The sequence below is a fragment of the Sus scrofa genome, chromosome 8, assembly GCF_054392235.1.
Source record: "Sus scrofa isolate SSC_HxYL_T2T_F1_AM1 chromosome 8, Sscrofa_HxYL_maternal_Yorkshire_Landrace_v2.0, whole genome shotgun sequence".
Taxonomy (NCBI): Eukaryota; Metazoa; Chordata; class Mammalia; order Artiodactyla; family Suidae; genus Sus; species Sus scrofa.
The window spans coordinates 54302221-54318781 of NC_139390.1; the positions used below are offsets into that span (position 1 = coordinate 54302221).

The 16561-nt window shown below is 41.4% G+C and overlaps 2 long non-coding RNA genes across 2 annotated transcripts in view; one reads left to right on the top strand and one right to left on the bottom strand.

Annotated features, from left to right (window-relative positions):
* The window catches only part of LOC100519499 (uncharacterized), a 60311-nt gene that overhangs the window by 12628 nt on the left and 31122 nt on the right, over window positions 1-16561 (top strand). The window contains exon 2 of the long non-coding RNA XR_304874.4: window positions 13650-13783. This is a non-coding gene — a long non-coding RNA (uncharacterized LOC100519499). The remainder of the gene's footprint in view (window positions 1-13649; window positions 13784-16561) is intronic.
* The window catches only part of LOC106504662 (uncharacterized), a 31747-nt gene continuing 21772 nt past the window's right edge, over window positions 6587-16561 (bottom strand). Inside the window, exon 6 of the long non-coding RNA XR_014812542.1 lies at window positions 6587-9734. This is a non-coding gene — a long non-coding RNA (uncharacterized LOC106504662). The remainder of the gene's footprint in view (window positions 9735-16561) is intronic.

The following is a 16561-nucleotide window of genomic DNA, read 5'->3' on the forward strand; positions in this document are numbered from 1 at the left end:
TTGGTCAGCAGGTGAAGGATCCAGTGTTGCCGTGAACTGTGGTGTAGGTTGCAGACGAGACTCAGATCTGGCATTGCTGTATTTGCGATGTAGGCTGGCAGCTATAACTCCAATTAGACCCTTAGCCTGGGAACTTCCATATGCCGAGGGTATGGCCCTAAAAAGACAAAAAAAAAAAAAAAAAAAAAAAACAGTGAATATTCTGGGCAGGGGACACAGCTGGAGTGTGGGAGACTTTTGTGTAGGTGTGCGTTGGACACCACAAACTGTCATGAAACCTTGGAGGACCTGAATAATTCCTCCTCATTTCTCACTCCAACCTACAGCACTTTGTCACTGCTAGATGGAACCATTTCTTTTTCTTTTCAGTTTTTTGCTTTAATTTTATTAATGAACAGTCCTCATAAGATACTGGCAGTAAAAATGATTTTTTTGTCTCTGAGCTGCTTTATCAGACTCCATATTCTCTGAAAAAGCACATGCATGATCCATCTAATTTTCAAATGTTGAAGGGTTGTGGGACATATGAGAGTTTACTAAAGCTCAAGGATGTTTAAGAAATCAGTATTCTCTGCAGTGGAACTCACATGATTCCATGGATCTTTTTTCTGGTTTTAGCTTCACCTTCCTCTCTGTTCCAATTGCTAGACCCTAATGTGGGATAAGTCAGAATCCATCCACCGTTATAGATACTGGACATACCACAGAATAACATAATCAAATTGATGTTAAGAGTCTGGGCGGTATAATACCGCCCAGTCTCTTAATGTTAATGTGATTTGACCAGTTGTGTCTCTACTAACAGATAGACCTGGGGTTTTGGAAACACAAAGATGAGGGGGAAAATCAGTACTCTTAGAAAAACAAACAGAATCTATCCACCGTTATACATACATACTGGACGTGCTACAGAAAAACATAATCTCTTCTTCCTACACTGATTTCCCTAAACCATTGGGTCTGCCCAGTTGTGTCTTCTTTTATTTATTTATTTATTTATTTATTTATTTATTTATTTATTTATTTATTGTCTTTTTAGGGCCACACCCACAGCATATGGAGGTTCCCAGGCTAGGGGTTGAATCAGAGCTGTAGCTGCCGGCCTACACCACAACCACTGTAATGCTGGATCTGAGCCACATCTTCAATCTACACCACAAGCTCATGGCAACACCAGATCCCCAACCCACTGAATGAGGCCAGGGATTGAACCCATGTCCTCATGGATGCTAATCAGGTCCATTAACCACTGAGCCATGATGGGAACTCCCATTTGCGTCTTCTTAATCAGTGTTAGACAACTGTGCCCTGTGTCATCTCAGTCTTTATGAGCCTGGATTTAGTGTGACAGGGAATGGAGAACAAGAAGCAAAGGTGAGGCAGCATCCATTTTTTAACAATGCAGTGGCAGCCATAAGTAGTAATTAACCTCTGATCCCTACCCCAGACATGGCCAGATCCCAGAAAGGGTTAGGAGTGGGACCAGAGAGGGACAGGCTTTTCAGTTAAGGTGGGTTTAACTCTGTTAAAAATAAATTTTTGAAGATTAACCACTTATCTATTGCATCATTTGCAAATATTTTCTCCCATGCTATAGATTGTATTTTTCCTTTGTTTATGTTTCCTTTTCCTTATGTTTTAAGTCTAATAGATCCCACTTTTTTTCATTATTCTGGGAGATGGATGTAAAAAGATATTGCTGCAATTTATGTCAGAGAGTTCTGCTTATGTTTTCCTCTAAGAGTTTTATAGCATCTGGTCTTACATTGAGGTCTTTAATTCATTTTGAGTTTATTTTTTTGTGTGATGTTAGAGAATGTTTTAATTTCATTCTTTTACATGTAGCTATCCAGGTTTTCCAGCACCACTTATTGAAGAGAATGTCTTTTTTCATTGTGTAGTCTTGCCTCATTTGTCAGAGATTAGTTGACTATAGGTACCTAGATTTTTTTCGTAGTTTTCTTTTTTTTTAATATTTTTTTTTCTTTTCCCACTGTACAGCAAGGGGGTCAGGTTATCCTTACATGTATACATTACAATTACATTTTCCCCCCACCCTTTCTTCTGTTGCAACATGATTATCTAGACAAAGTTCTCAATGCTACTCAGCAGGATCTCCTTGTAAATCTATTCTAGGTTGTGTCTGATAAGCCCAAGCTCCCGATCCCTCCCACTCCCTCCCCCTCCCATCAGGCAGCCACAAGTCTCTTCTCCAAGTCCATGATTTTCTTTTCTGAGGAGATGTTCATTTGTGCTGGATATTAGATTCCAGTTATAAGTGATATCATATGGTATTTGTCTTTGTCTTTCTGGCTCATTTCACTCAGGATGAGAGTCTCTAGTTCCATCCATGTTGCTGCAAATGGCATTATGTCATTCTTTTTTATGGCTGAGTAGGATTCCATTGTGGATATATACCACATCTTCCGAATCCAATCATCTGTCGATGGACATTTGGGATGTTTCCATGTGCTGGCTATTGTGAATAGTGCTGCAATGAACAGGCGGGTGTATGTGTCTCTTTTAAGTAGAGTTTTGTCCGGATAGATGCCCAAGAGTGGGATTGTGGAGTCATATGGAAGTTCTATGTATAGATTTCTAAGGTATCTCCAAACTGTTCTCCATAGTGGCTGTACCAGTTTACATTCCCACCAACAGGGCAGGAGGGTTCCCTTTTCTCCACACCCCCTCCAGCACTTGCCATTTGTGGATTTATTAATGATGGCCATTCTGACAGGTGTGAGGTGATATCTCATGGTAGTTTTGATTTGTATTTCTCTTATAATCAGCAATGTTGAGCATTTTTTCATGTGTTTGTTGGCCATCTGTATATCTTCTCTGGAGAAATGTCTATTCAGGTCTTTTGCCCATTTTTCCATTGATTGATTGGTTATTTTGCTGTTGGGTTGTATAAGTTGTTTATATATTCTAGAGATTAAGCCCCTGTCAGTTGCATCATTTGAAACTATTTTCTCCCATTCTGAAAGTTGTCTTTTTGTTTTCTTTTTGGTTTCCTTTGCTCTGCAAAAGCTTTTCAGTTTGATTAGGTCCCATGGGTTTATTTTTGCTCTAATTTCTATTGCTTTGGGAGACTGACCTGAGAAAATATTCATGATGTTGATGTCAGAGAGTGTTTTGCCTATGTGTTCTTCTAGGAGTTTGATGGTGTCCTGTCGTATATTTAAGTCTTTCAGCCATTTGGAGTTTATTTTTGTGCATGGTGTGAGGGTGTGTTCTAGTTTCATTGCTTTGCATGCAGCTGTCCAGGTTTCCCAGCAATGCTTGCTGAATAGACTTTCTTTTTCCCATTTTATGTTCTTGCCTCCCTTGTCAAAGATTAACTGAGCATAGGTGTCAGGGTTTATTCCCAGATTCTCTATTCTGTTCCATTGGTCTGTCTGTCTGTTTTGATACCAGTACCACACTGTTTTCATGACTGTGGCTTTGTAGTATTTCTTGAAGTCTGGGAGAGTTATGCCTCCTGCTTGGTTTTTGTTTCTCAGGATTGCTTTGGCAATTCTGGGTCTTTTGTGGTTCCATATAAATGTTTGGATTGTTTGTTCTAGTCCTGTGAACAATGTCATGGGTAATTTGATAGGGATTGCATTGAATCTGTAGATTGCTTTGGGTAGTATGGCCATTTTCACAATATTGATTTTTCCAATCCAGGAACATGGAATATCTTTCCATTTCTTTACATCTTCTTTGATTTCTTTGATTAAAGTTTTATAGTTCTCGGCATATAGGTCCTTTACCTCCTTGGTCAGGTCTATTCTGAGGTATTTGATTTTGTGAGGTACAATTTTAAAAGGTATTGTATTTTTGTAATCGTTTTCTAATGTTTCATTGCTGGTATACAGAAATGCAACTGACTTCTGAATGTTAATGTTATATCCGGCTACTTTGCTGAATTTATTAATCAGTTCAAGTAGTTTTGGGGTTGAGTCCTTAGGGTTTTCTATGTATAGTATCATGTCACCTGCATACAGTGACAGTTTGATCTCTTCTCTTCCTATATGGATGCCTTTTATTTCTTTTGTTTGTCTAATGCTGTGGCTAGGACTTCCAAAACTATGTTGAAGAGCAGTGGTGAGAGTGGGCATCCCTGTCTTGTTCCAGATTTGAGTGAGAAGGCTTTCAGTTTTCCCCATGGAGTATTATATTTGCTGTGGGTTTATCATAAAGGGCTTTGATTATATTCAGGAATGTTCCCTCTATACCCACTTTGGCGAGGGTCTTGATCATGAATGGATGTTGGACTTTGTCAAATGCTTTTTCTGCATCTATTGAGATGATCATATGATTTTTGACTTTTCTTTTGTTAACGTGGTGTATGATGTTGATTGATTTGCGTATGTTGAACCACCCTTATGAACCTGGGATGAACCCAACCTGGTCATGGTGTATAATTTTTTTGGTATGTTGTTGGATTCGGTTGGCTAAGATTTTGTTGAGAATTTTTGCATCTATATTCATCAATGATATTGGGCGATAGTTTTCTTTCTTGGTGGTATCTCTGTCTGGTTTTGGCATTAGGGTGATGGTGGCATCATAGAATGTCTTTGGGAGTATTCCTTCTTCTTCAACCGTTTGAAAGAGTTTAAGGAGGATGGGCACCAATTCCTCTTTATATGTTTGATAGAATTCACCTGTGAAGCCATCTGGTCCTGGACTTTTATTTGTAGGGAGTGATTTTATGACCTCTTCAATTTCATTTCTAGTGATCGGTCTGTTCAGTTGGTCTGTTTCTTCTTGATTCACTTTCAAGCAGGCTGTAAGATTCTAGAAAATTGTCCATTTCTTCCAGATTGTCAAACTTGTTGCCGTATAGTTGTTCATAGTGTTCTCTTATGGTTTTTTCTATTTCTGCTGTATCCGTTGTGATTGCTCCTTTTTCATTTATAATTTTGGTTATTTGGGTTCTTTCTCTCCTCTTTTTAGTGAGTCTGGCCAGGGGTTTGTCAATTTTGCTCACCTTTTCAAAGAACCAGCTCTTGGTTTTACTAATTTTCTCTATTGTTTTTTGAGTCTCTATTTTATTGATTTCTTCTTTGATCTTTATAATTTCCTTCCTTCTGCTGACTTTAGGACTTTTTTGTTCTTCTTTTTCTAATTCATTTAGGTGGAGGGTTAAGTTGTCAATTTGGGATCTTTCTTCTTTTTTGAGAAAGGCCTGTATTGCTATAAATTTCCCTCTGAGCACTGCTTTCGCAGCATCCCATAGATTGTGAGAGGTTGTGTCTTCATTATCATTTGTTTCAAGGTAGTTTTTAATTTCCTTCTTGATTTCCTCATTGACCCATTGGTTTTTTTAGTAGCATGTTGTTTAGTCTCCATGGAGTAGGTTTTTTCTCTTTGCTTTTCCCATGGTTGATTTCTAATTTCATGGCATTGTGGTCAGAGAAGATACTTGAGATAATTTCTATGCTCCTAAATTTATTGAGGTTAGCTTTGTGTCCCAATATGTGGTCGATTCTTGAGAATGTTCCATGAGCATTTGAGAAGAATGTGTATTCTGCTTTTTTAGGATGTAGTGTCCTGAAGATATCAATTAAGTCTAACTTTTCTATTGTTTCCTTTAGGATCTCTGTTGCTTTATTGGTTTTCTGTCTAGAGGATCTGTCCATTGATGTGAGGGGAGTATTAAGGTCTCCTACTATGATTATATTCTCATCAATATCTCTCTTTATGTCTGTTAATATTTGTTGTATGTATCTGGGTGCTCCTATATTTGGGGCATATATGTTGACGATAGTAACATCCTCTCCTTGGATGGATCCCTTAATCATTAGATAGTGTCCTTCTTTGTCTTTCTTTATGTCTTTTGTTTTAAAGTCTATTTTGTCTGATATGAGCATTGCGACTCCTGCTTTTCTGTCATGTCTATTGGCGTGAAATATTTTTCCCCACCCTTTCACTTTCAATCTATATGTATCTTTTGTCCTAAGGTGAGTTTCTTGTAGGCAGCATATTGAAGGTTTTTGCCTTTTTATCCACTCAGCCACTCTGTGTCTTTTGATTGGGGCATTCAGTCCATTGACATTTAAGGTGATAATTGATAGATGATTATTTATTGCCATTTGAACCTCGTGTTCCAGTTGATTCTATGGTTCTCCATTCTTCCTTTCTTTTTTTTTTTTTTTTTTTTTTTTTTTTGGTTGGATGGTCTCCTGTTATTTTCTGCTTGAGTGTTTTTTTTTTCTTTTTTTTTGCAAATGCAATATTTGGTTTTGGCTTGTGGTTGCCCTGTTTTTTAAGTATGCTAATCCCTTCCCATAATTGTGTGTTTTAGCCTGATGGTCCTGTAAGTTCAAACACTTCATTACTATATTAAAGTTAAGAAGAGAAACATACAAGCAAACAAAAAGGGTTATTTACTTCCTAACATCCCTTGCCCACATTTTATGGTTTTGATGACTCTTTTTTATTTTTTTCTTTTTAATTTTATTTTGTTTGAAGCATGTTCATGATTAAATCTGTATGCTGGCTTATTTGAGTGACTGCTCTCTGATTGCGGTTTCCTCAGTCCTAGTTCTTCCTCTTCTTCTTCTTTTTTTTTTTTTTCTTTTTTCTTCCCTTTCCTTCCTTTCTTTTTGGTTTAGAGATATTTCCTTTAACCTGGACTTTGTGTTGCTGAATTCTTTAAGTTTTTGTTTGTTGGAAAAAATTTTTATTTCCCCTTCTATTTTAAATGATATTCTTGCTGGATAGAGCATTCTAGGTTGCATATTTTTTCCTTTTAGCACTTTAAATATCTCCTGCCATTCCCCCCTGGCCTGTAGTGTTTCTGTAGAGAAATCAGCTGATATTCTTATGGGGGTTCCCTTGTAGGTAACATTCTGTTTTTCTCTTGCTGCCTTTAGGATCCTCTCTTTATCACTAACTTTTGCCATTTTTATTATGATGTGTCTTGGTGTGGGTCTGTTTGGGTTCAGTGTGTTTGGGGCCCTCTGTGCTTCTTGTATCTTGAACCCAGTATCCTTTAGATTTGGGAAGTTTCCAGTGATAATTTCTTCAAATATATTTTCCATCCCCTTATCTTTTTCTATTCCTTCTGGAATTCCTATTGTGCATAGATTGGCCCACTTTATATTATCCCATAGGTCTCTTATATTGCTTTCCAGTTTTTTGATTCGGTTTTCTGTCTGTTGACTGGATTGAGTGATTTCCATTATTCTATCTTCCATATCACTGATTCATTCTTCTGCATTATTCATTCTGGTTTTTACTGCCCCTAGTTCAGTTTGCATCTCTGCAAATGAATGTTCTAGTTTTTCTTGGCTCCTCCTTATATTTTCTAGTTCCTTTCTGAGGGTATCTGCATTACTGTTCATATCTTCTCTTAATTCCTTCAGTATTTTCACTATTTCTCTTTTGAACTCCAGGTCTGTCAGACTGCAGAGATCTGTTTCATTGTTGACTGTTTTAGGTGAGTTCTCCTGTTGGTTTGACTGGGGGTGGTTTCTCAGCTTCTTCATCTTGCTTGTTGTTTTCTTTCTCCTGAGGGAGTTGTACTCTCCGTGATCGGGCAGTGTTTGCCTTGTCACTGCCGTGGAATATTTCCTGAGGTCTGGGGTTGTTGGTCAATCTTTTTTGAGGCAGTGTGGCTTTTCTGGAGTGTTGATGGGGCTAACAGTGTTTCTTTGAAGCAAAGGAGGGCTTCCTGAGGGCAGACAGGACTGGGAGGTCCACACCACGATGGTAGCAGATTTCACTTGGTCATGCAGAGCTTGCTCTGGTGTTTTTAGGATGTGGGGTTCTTGCAGGGGGTTGGCGGTGTTGGGCAGCTGTTCCTCAGGAGTGCAGCACCCCTGGGGGCTGTAGCAGCTATCTGGGTCACTGAGAACCTAAGAGGCTCTTCCCTAGGGCAGTCCAACTCAGAAGGACGGCCTGAGAATGTAGGCGGATCTTTTCACAGTCTGGCCGAGCTTGTTGCAGCTTTTCTGGGCTGCAGGGGCTCTTCCAGGGGGCTGGTGGTGCTGAGCAGCTATTCCACAGGAGTGGGGCACCCCCTGGGGGCTTTGGTGGGTAGCAGGGCCACTGGAAACCCAAGAGGCTCCTCCCTTGGGCAGCCCAACTCAGAAAAACTGTCTGAGATCTTTTCCCGACTCGGCCAGGCTTGTTGCAGCTTTTCTAGGCTGCAGGGGGTCCTGCCTGGAGCTGGCAGTCCTATGCAGCTGATCCACTAGGGCACCCCCTGGGGGCTTGGGTGGGTAGCAGGGCCATTGGAAACCCAAGAGGCTCCTCCCTGGGGCAGCCCAACTCAGAAAAACCATCTGAGATCTTTTCCTGACTCGGCCAGGCTTGTTGCAGCTTTTCTGGGCTGCAGGGAGTCCTGCCTGGAGCTGGCAGTCCTATGCAGCTGATTCACTAGGGCACCCCCTGGGGGCTTGGGCAGGTAGCAGGGCCATTGGAGATCCAAGAGGCTCCTCCCCGGGGCAGCCCGACTCAGAAAAACCATCCAAGAATTAGGCAGATCTATTCACAGCCTGGCTAGTCTTGTTCTAGCTTTTCTGGGCTGCAGGCCTTTTCTCAGGGGCTGGTGGTGTTTGGTGCTGCTCTGCGGAAGTGTAGCCCCTCCAAAGGGCAAGCAGGCCTGTGCAGGGACAGCCCCTATGGTGGTAGGCTTCAGGCAATTGTTGAGGCCAGCCCTCCTGGATGGCAGGCAGCCCCAAGTCTGTTGAGAGCGTAGGGGGTGGCGGGGGTGGGGGGAGGGAATGCACTGGGAAGCACAGCTTTCAGCTAGCTAGCGGACCTGTAAGCTTGCTGTGGCGTGGGGGGTATTCTGTGGGGACCCACCCCTTCTTCTCTCCCCTCCCCACCATGGGCACAGACCAGGCTCTTCTCCCAGGTTCCCTCTGATGTGGCTTTCCACTTCCCCGCCCCTAGAGTATTGTTCCCTTCCTCTGCGACAGCTTTGTTTTCTAGTCTCCCAGGCAATCTCTGCCCAGTCAAATTGTTTCTGGACCTCCCAAGCAGTTTCCGCTCTGCCCCGCCCCCCCAGCCTGTTCTCAGGGTCTAACCTCTGGAGCCAAGATCTCGATGCCCAGCCCCCACCCAGGCATCCCCTGGCCCTTTCTCAGGGACTAACCTCTGGAGCCGAGGATTCGGTGCCCAGCCCCCACCCAGGCATCTCAATTTTTGGTGACTGTGCCCGTAGTTCAGATGGTCCGTTCGGTTCTTGATCAGCTTTTCCGTACTCCAACTTACTGCTACACTCTTCTCTGCATCTGGAGATTCTTCCAGTTTGTTTGATCTTTCCCCCGGTAGGTGACTTTCCAGGGTGCAGGATCCCTTTCTCCTCCGCAGTTCCCTTTCGGGAGCACCCGTCCCACTTGGATTCACCTTCTCTCACTCTCCTCTTTTTCTCCCGTTCTGCCCAGTAATGTCACGAACTTCTTGCCGTTATTGGAGTTTAGGTTCCTCTGCCAGCGATTGGTTGCTGTTCTGTGCTAGTCATTTATTCTGTAGATGTGTTTTTTTGGTTGTGTTTGTGGGAGAGGGCGAGCGTGTCCCCCTACTCCTCCGCCATCTTGTCCTCTTGAGAGTCTATTTCGTAGTTTTCTAACCTGTTCCATTGATCTTTATTTCTGTTTTTGTTCCAGTGCAGTACTGCTTTGATGACTATAGCTTTGTCATATAGTTTCTCAAGATTGCTTTGACTATTTAGGTTCTATTTAACCTTAAACGCTTTTGCACAGCAAAGGAAACCATCAGCAAAATGAAAAGACAACCTACAGAATGGGAGAAAATCTTTTCAAATGATGCATCGGACAAGGGATTAATCTCCCAAATATACAAACAGCTCATATAGCTTAATATCCAAAAAACAAAGAATTCAATCAAGGAATTCCCATTGTGGCTCAGTGGAAACAAATCTGACTAGCATCCATGAGGACACAGGTTCCATCCCTGGCCTTGCTCAGTGGATTGGGGTTCTGGTGTTGCCATGAGCTGTGGTGTAGGTTGCAGATGCAGCTCAGATACCACATTTCTGTGGCTGTGGTGTAGGCCAGCTGCTACAGCTCTGATTTGACACCTAGCCTGGGAACCTCCGTATGCTGCAGGTGAGGCCCTAAAACATTAAAAAAAAAAAAAAAAAAGTTCAATCAGGAAATGGGCAAATGACCTAAATAGGCATTGCTCTAAAAAAAATAGAGATGATCAACAGACACTTGAAAAGATGCCCAACATCACTAATTATTAGAGAAATGCAAATCAAAACTACAATAGGGTGTCACCTCACACTAGTCAGAATGGCTATTATCAAAGGGTATACAAATAGTAAATGCTAGGGAGGGTGTGGAGAAAATGGAACTCTTCTATTCTGCTGTTTGGAATGTAAATTTTTGCTGCTGCCATGGATAAAAGTAGGGAGTTTCCTGAAAAAACTAAAAATAGGAGTTCCCGTTATGGCCCAGTGGGTTAGAAACACAACACAGTGTCCGTGAGGATGCAGGTTTGATTCCCAGCCTTGCTCAGTGAGTTAAGGATCCAGATTTGCCTCAAGCTGTGGCATAGGTTGTGAATGCAACTCAGTTGCTGTGTTACTGTGGCTGTGGCTTAGGCCAGCAGCTGCAGCTCCAATTCAACCCCTAGCCTGTGAACTTCCTCATGCCACAGGTGCACCTCCCTCACCCAAAACAACGAAACCTAAAAATGGAATTACAAGATGATTCTGAAATCCCACTCCTGGGTATACATCCAGAGAAAATGATAATTCAACAAGATAAATGCACCCCGATTTTCATTGAAGTGCTATTCATAATAGCCAAGGCATGGAAACAAATTAAATGTCCATCAACAAAGGAATAGATAAAGAAGACATAGTACATATATACAATGGAATACTACTCATTCATAAAAAGAACACAATAATGCCATTTGCATCAACATGGATGCAACTAGAGATTCTCATACTAAGTGAAATAAGCCAAAGACAAATATTATGAGACCACTTGTATGTGGAATCTATGTATGTGTGTACAAATAAACTTATTTCTAAAATAGAAGTTGACTCATGGACATAGAAAACTTATGGTTACCAAAGAGGAAAGGGGGTGGGAGAGATAAATTAGGAGTTTGGGATTAACAGACATACATTACCATAAATAGAACAGATGAGCAACAAGGACCTACTATATATCACAGGGAACTATAGTCAATATTTTGTAATAACCTATAAGGGCAAATTTTCTGAAAAAGAATGTATTATATTATACATATACATTTTTATATATTATATATTAATTATATATAATGTTATATATGACTGAATTGCTGTGCTGTATGCCTAAAACTAATACAATACTATAAATCAACTACATTACAATAAAAATTTTTTTTAATTTTAAAAACTAAATTTTATAAATTATTCTTCAAAAATAACAAACAAATCTGAATAACAAAAAAGATCATAAGGACAAGAGATAGACTAAAAGATAATAGAATTTTAAAATCCAAAGTAGGAGTTCCCTTCGTGGCGCAGAGAAAAGAATCTGACTAGGAACCAGATGAGGTTGTGGGTTCAATCCCTGGCCTCACTCAGTGGGTTAGGATCTGGCATTGCCATGAGCTGTGGTGTAGGTCACATACATGGCTTGGATCTGGAGTTGCTGCAGCTGTGTCATAGGCCGGCAGCAGTAGCTCTGATTTGACCCCTTGCCTGGGAACCTCCACATGCCATGGGTGCAGTCCTAAAAAGCAAATAAAATAAAGTAAAATAAAATAAAATCCAAAGTATATAATGTGTGTCTGCAAATCAGAGAGAAAATGACAAATGCCATTTTTAAAACTGGGCAAAGAATATGGACAAGATATTCACAGAGCAAAATGTATAAGTGATTAATCAACACATGACAAAAAAAAATGTTCAACCTCACTAGAAATCTGGAAAAAGTCAAATTAAACATGACATTGTACTTTTAACTTCAAATTTGGGGAAAAAAATTAAAGAGGGAGAACTGGGAGAGGATTGGGGGAAAAGTTCTCACATTATGGTATTGGAATGTTTGTAAATTCTATGGAAATTTGTGAAGGAAAATTTCAAAGTTGTAAGGATCTGGCATCCTTACAGTCATACTTTTATAAACCCTTCCTAGAGAAAAATATACCTATGTACCAAGTTGTATTTCCAAAAAATCTTCTTTGGAGTTCCCATAGTGGCTCATCAGGTTAAGAATCTGACTAGTATCTATGAGGATGCAGATTCAATCCCTGGCCTCGCTCAGTGGGTTAAAGGATCCATCATTGCCACAAGCTGCGGTGTAGGTCGAAGATGCGGCTCAGATCTGATGTTGCTGTGGCTGTGGTGTAGGCCAGCAACTGCAGCTCTGATTTGACCCCTAGCCTCGGAACCTTCGTATGCTGCAGGTATGGCTGTTAAAGGCCAAAAATAATTAACTAAAATACATTCAAAGGAACCTGAAACCTTAAGTGAGAAACCCCAGTAAACTGATTCCCCCAAATAGATGGTAAATAAAGAATCTGGGATGAGTTGTACTGGGAGGTTGTGAAATTGCTTTCTCTAGGTTTTCTTAAAATTGTAACATTCCCACATATGTCCACAGTAGTTTAAATATTTTACATTTAAGTAGCAACCTGAAAGACAGAAAGATGGAGATCCCCCTTGTGGCTCAGCATGTTAATAACCCAACACGGAGTCCATAAGATTGCAGGTTCGATCCCTGACTTCACTCAGTGGGTTAAGGATCTAGTGTTGCCGCAAACTGTAGTGTAGGTCACAGATGCAGCTCAAATCTGGTGTTATGGTAGCTGTGGGGTAGGCCTGCAGCTGCAAACCCCTAGCCAGGGAATTTCCATATGCCACAGGTGCAGCTGTAAAAAATAAAAGAAAGTGAGAGGTTACTTCCAACTAGATAAAGTTATAACTTCCCTGCGGTTGAAGTGCAATTTCCTTTCTACATACCTGAGATCTTTATTTTTTTTTATTTTTTGGCTGCTCCGTGGCATGTGGAAGTTCCCAGTCAAGGGCCTGAACTCAAACCACAGCAGCAACCCACACCACAGCAGTGACAACAGGTCCTTAACCCACGGAGCCACAAGAGAACACCATGAGCTGTACTTATTGGAATCTGAAATTGGAAGTTCTCATGGTTGAATTGTTAGCACATTAAGTCTTTATTTGGGTTGGGGATGATCTAGCCATTCTGAAGATTATGGTTTCTTCACTAAAAATTACTTCAGTGTAGACCTGCCACCTGGTTAGCAAATGCCAGGTAGGTAGTTCCAGGCACATGAACAAAAAAGGTTTTGCTCTGACCTGGGTGTGGTCGATGAGATAAGATTTCAATATTACCTTTTTCCTCATGAAATGGAACATACCAACTCCCAGAGTTTTGCCCCAAAGCTCCCAAAGGTGACTGCCATTCAGACTGCAAGTTTCTCTTCTATCTACCCAGTAGGGTCCAGATTCAATTAAACCAAGAGTCATGCCAAATTTCAAGCCAGTCATGCCAAATTTCAAGCCATGAATGCACACTCTGCTTTTGCTAGTGCCCCATGTACAGTTCCAGGTGCACTGAAGTATTTCAACAGGTTGTACTAGATCTCATTCTAAGGTTAATAACTACTCAACAGGCTTTCTTGGGACTAAAGTATGCTAAGCCAATGTCTGGTTTCCCTTGCAGGTGAGGAAGGAGGTGGCATTTCATGGAGCTTCCATTTACCAACCTGGAAATGGCATTCATTTTACTGGCTTTTGTGATCTTTTCCTTCTTTACTCTGGCCTCCATCTACACTAACCCAGATGACAGGAATGAAGGTAAAGAGAGCGAGCTTTGCATGGTAGACTTTATTTCCTTTTCTCATCTAGTCATCTTTCTTTATGGTTTGGTTTGGTTTCCTTTCTATTCTATTTGTGCCAATGAGTTTGTTTAGGGTTGTGTGTGTGGGGGGGTGTACATGTGTGAAGTGAGGAGAGTTTGCTTATTAAATAGACTTAAATATCTACCATGGCACTTTACCACTATTATTAAGAAAGGTTTGTAAAGATCATTCACATGACTTTTAATCCTAGAATTTGGCAGCTCTTATGACCTAAATTATACATCTAATTTCTCTTTCACCATCATCCCATCCCTGCCCCTTATGCCTGTCCCCCATCAGAAACTTACAATGTGCAAAAAGCCCAGTGTCCTTCAAAGTTTTTAAAGGGAAATTTTCACAGGATAAATGCAAATTCTCAAGAAACAAATTCCATCATAGTATGTGTATATGGAGAGTGTGTGTGTGCCTTTTCATTCAATTCTATATGGGAAGGGAAAGGATGAAAGTTTTTTCTATGAGTTCTTGTTAAAGCCCACGCTTTTGAAAAATATGTAGAAGTATTTTAAAAACTCAACACAGTAGGTTTGCTCATTGCCAACAATAACAGCTGTTAGTGACAGGGTATAATTTAAATAGTTGTACTTGGAATTTCATTGTCACTCAGGGCTCACCAATTTCAAGCAAAATTAATGGTATCTGACCATTTTTAGGGCAAAAATTATATATATATACACATGTATATATACATACATATATACAGATATAGATATACATACATATATGTATATGCTAATGAAATAGTACATATTTGTAGAGAATACGATAAAATCATAAAAAGAAAGTTGTGTTTTCTAAAATTGTGATACCTGTCCAATCAACGTTTGGCTGTAAAAGAGGTGCTCTCTGTGAAATACAATATTGTTCTCTGTGTGGTAAACATACAGCACTTACAGAAGTGGGAAAAAAAAGCCACAGTAAATAGACATTCCAGTTCATGCGGACACACGGATTAGGAAGCTTAACTGGCATCGGTTTGTCTTTTTATGCTTCATTTTGTGTTAGTTTAAAATGGATTTGGCTGAAAGAAAGAGTACAACCAAAACAGCAGTTACTGTAACAAGATAATCACAACTTTCTACCACACAGAAGGGGGGCCTGGGGGTAGTAAGGTCCTGGCTTACATGCACTACACCTAGACCCAGGCCACAGGGCCCAGTTCTCCCACCTTCCACTGTGGCTCCCTTATCACCATCAACAGGCTGTCAGGCCTGTCCGCTGTCAGGGGTACAGGCCAGTCAGCCAGGGAAGGAAGAGGGCAGGTTTCTGTCCTTAAGGCACTCCTAGAACCTGCACTCCTGGAACCTACACCTGACACCTCCCTTTGGCCGGAATTTAGTCCAGGGCCTTACCCAGAGTGAAGCTGGCAAATGTGGCTGTCATTCTCAAAGGAAAGCACTGAGCTGACACGTTGTGTTTGGGTTCCCAAAGGGAGAGGGTTACAACCAGCAATGTCTGCCAGACATGTAGACCCCTAACCAGGCATTTACTGTGAGGCTGGTCATCATTAAATTGGGGGACATTTTGAGTTCCTATTGTGGTTCAGTGGTAAATGAACCCGACTAGTATCCATGAGGATGCAGGTTTAATCCCTGGCCTTGCTCAATGGGTAAAGGATACGGCATTGCCGTGAGCTGTGGTGTAGGTAGAAGATGCAGCTCTAATCCCACGGCGCTGTGGATGTGGGTTAGGCTGGCAGCTATAGCTCCGATTCAACCCCTAGCCTGGGAACATCCATATGCCACAGGTGTGCCCTCCCTCCAAAAAAGACAAAAATAAATTTAGGGACATTTGAACTAAGGGAACATCTGACTGACTGATGCTTAACCAGAGTTCAGTAGCACAAAGACACATCAAGCTGGGCACCCATCACACACCTAGAAGATATGCATTTCTGGGTGTCACACCTGTCTCTAAGCCCCGCCCCAGCCTCATTATTCTAGTTTCCATATCTGGTTAAGAAGCACTGATCAGGAGTTCCTGTTGTGGCCCATCATAAACAAATCTGATTAGGAACCATGAGGTTGCAGGTTGGATCCCTGGCCTCACTCAGAGGGTCAAGGATCTGTGTTTCTGTGAGCTGTGGTGTAAGTCAAAGACGCAGCTTGGATCTGGCATTGCTGTGGCTGTGGAGTGGCCCGGTAGTTGCAGCTCCAGTTGGACCCCTGGCCTGGGAACTTCCATATGATGTAGGTGCAGCCCTAAAAACAAAAACAAAAAGGCCTAAGGGAAATTACCTGACTGAACAAATTAAATGTACATGTAGAAGATGAAAAATAGCTATAATTTAACTTGAAATGACCCTTAAGTCCAACAAGGAATTGAACAGAACTGATCATTGGCCAGAATTTTCTCAAGCCCTTCAGAGGGTAAAAGTAGAACCAAGCATTTAATAGGGCCTTTCTTAAACCTAAGAGGTGGGGCCCTCTATCCTCAACTGCTCACATGAGAGCAGAGACTCTCAAACTCTAACTACACAAAAATCACCCAGAGATTTTATGAAACAGTAGGTCTGCATGGGGCCTGAGGTTCTGCATTTCTAACAAGCTTCTGAGTGAGGACAATAGTCCCATAGACTAGCCAGCCACTGATGTGACACTCCCAGGCCCAGGGGCCAAGCCCACCTGTGTGCACAGGGGAGGGAGTTTGGCCGCATGGCTGGGTGTCTGAGTGCCAGCCAGCAAGGCCTTATGCTGCAGGGCAGAAGCAGAGCAGG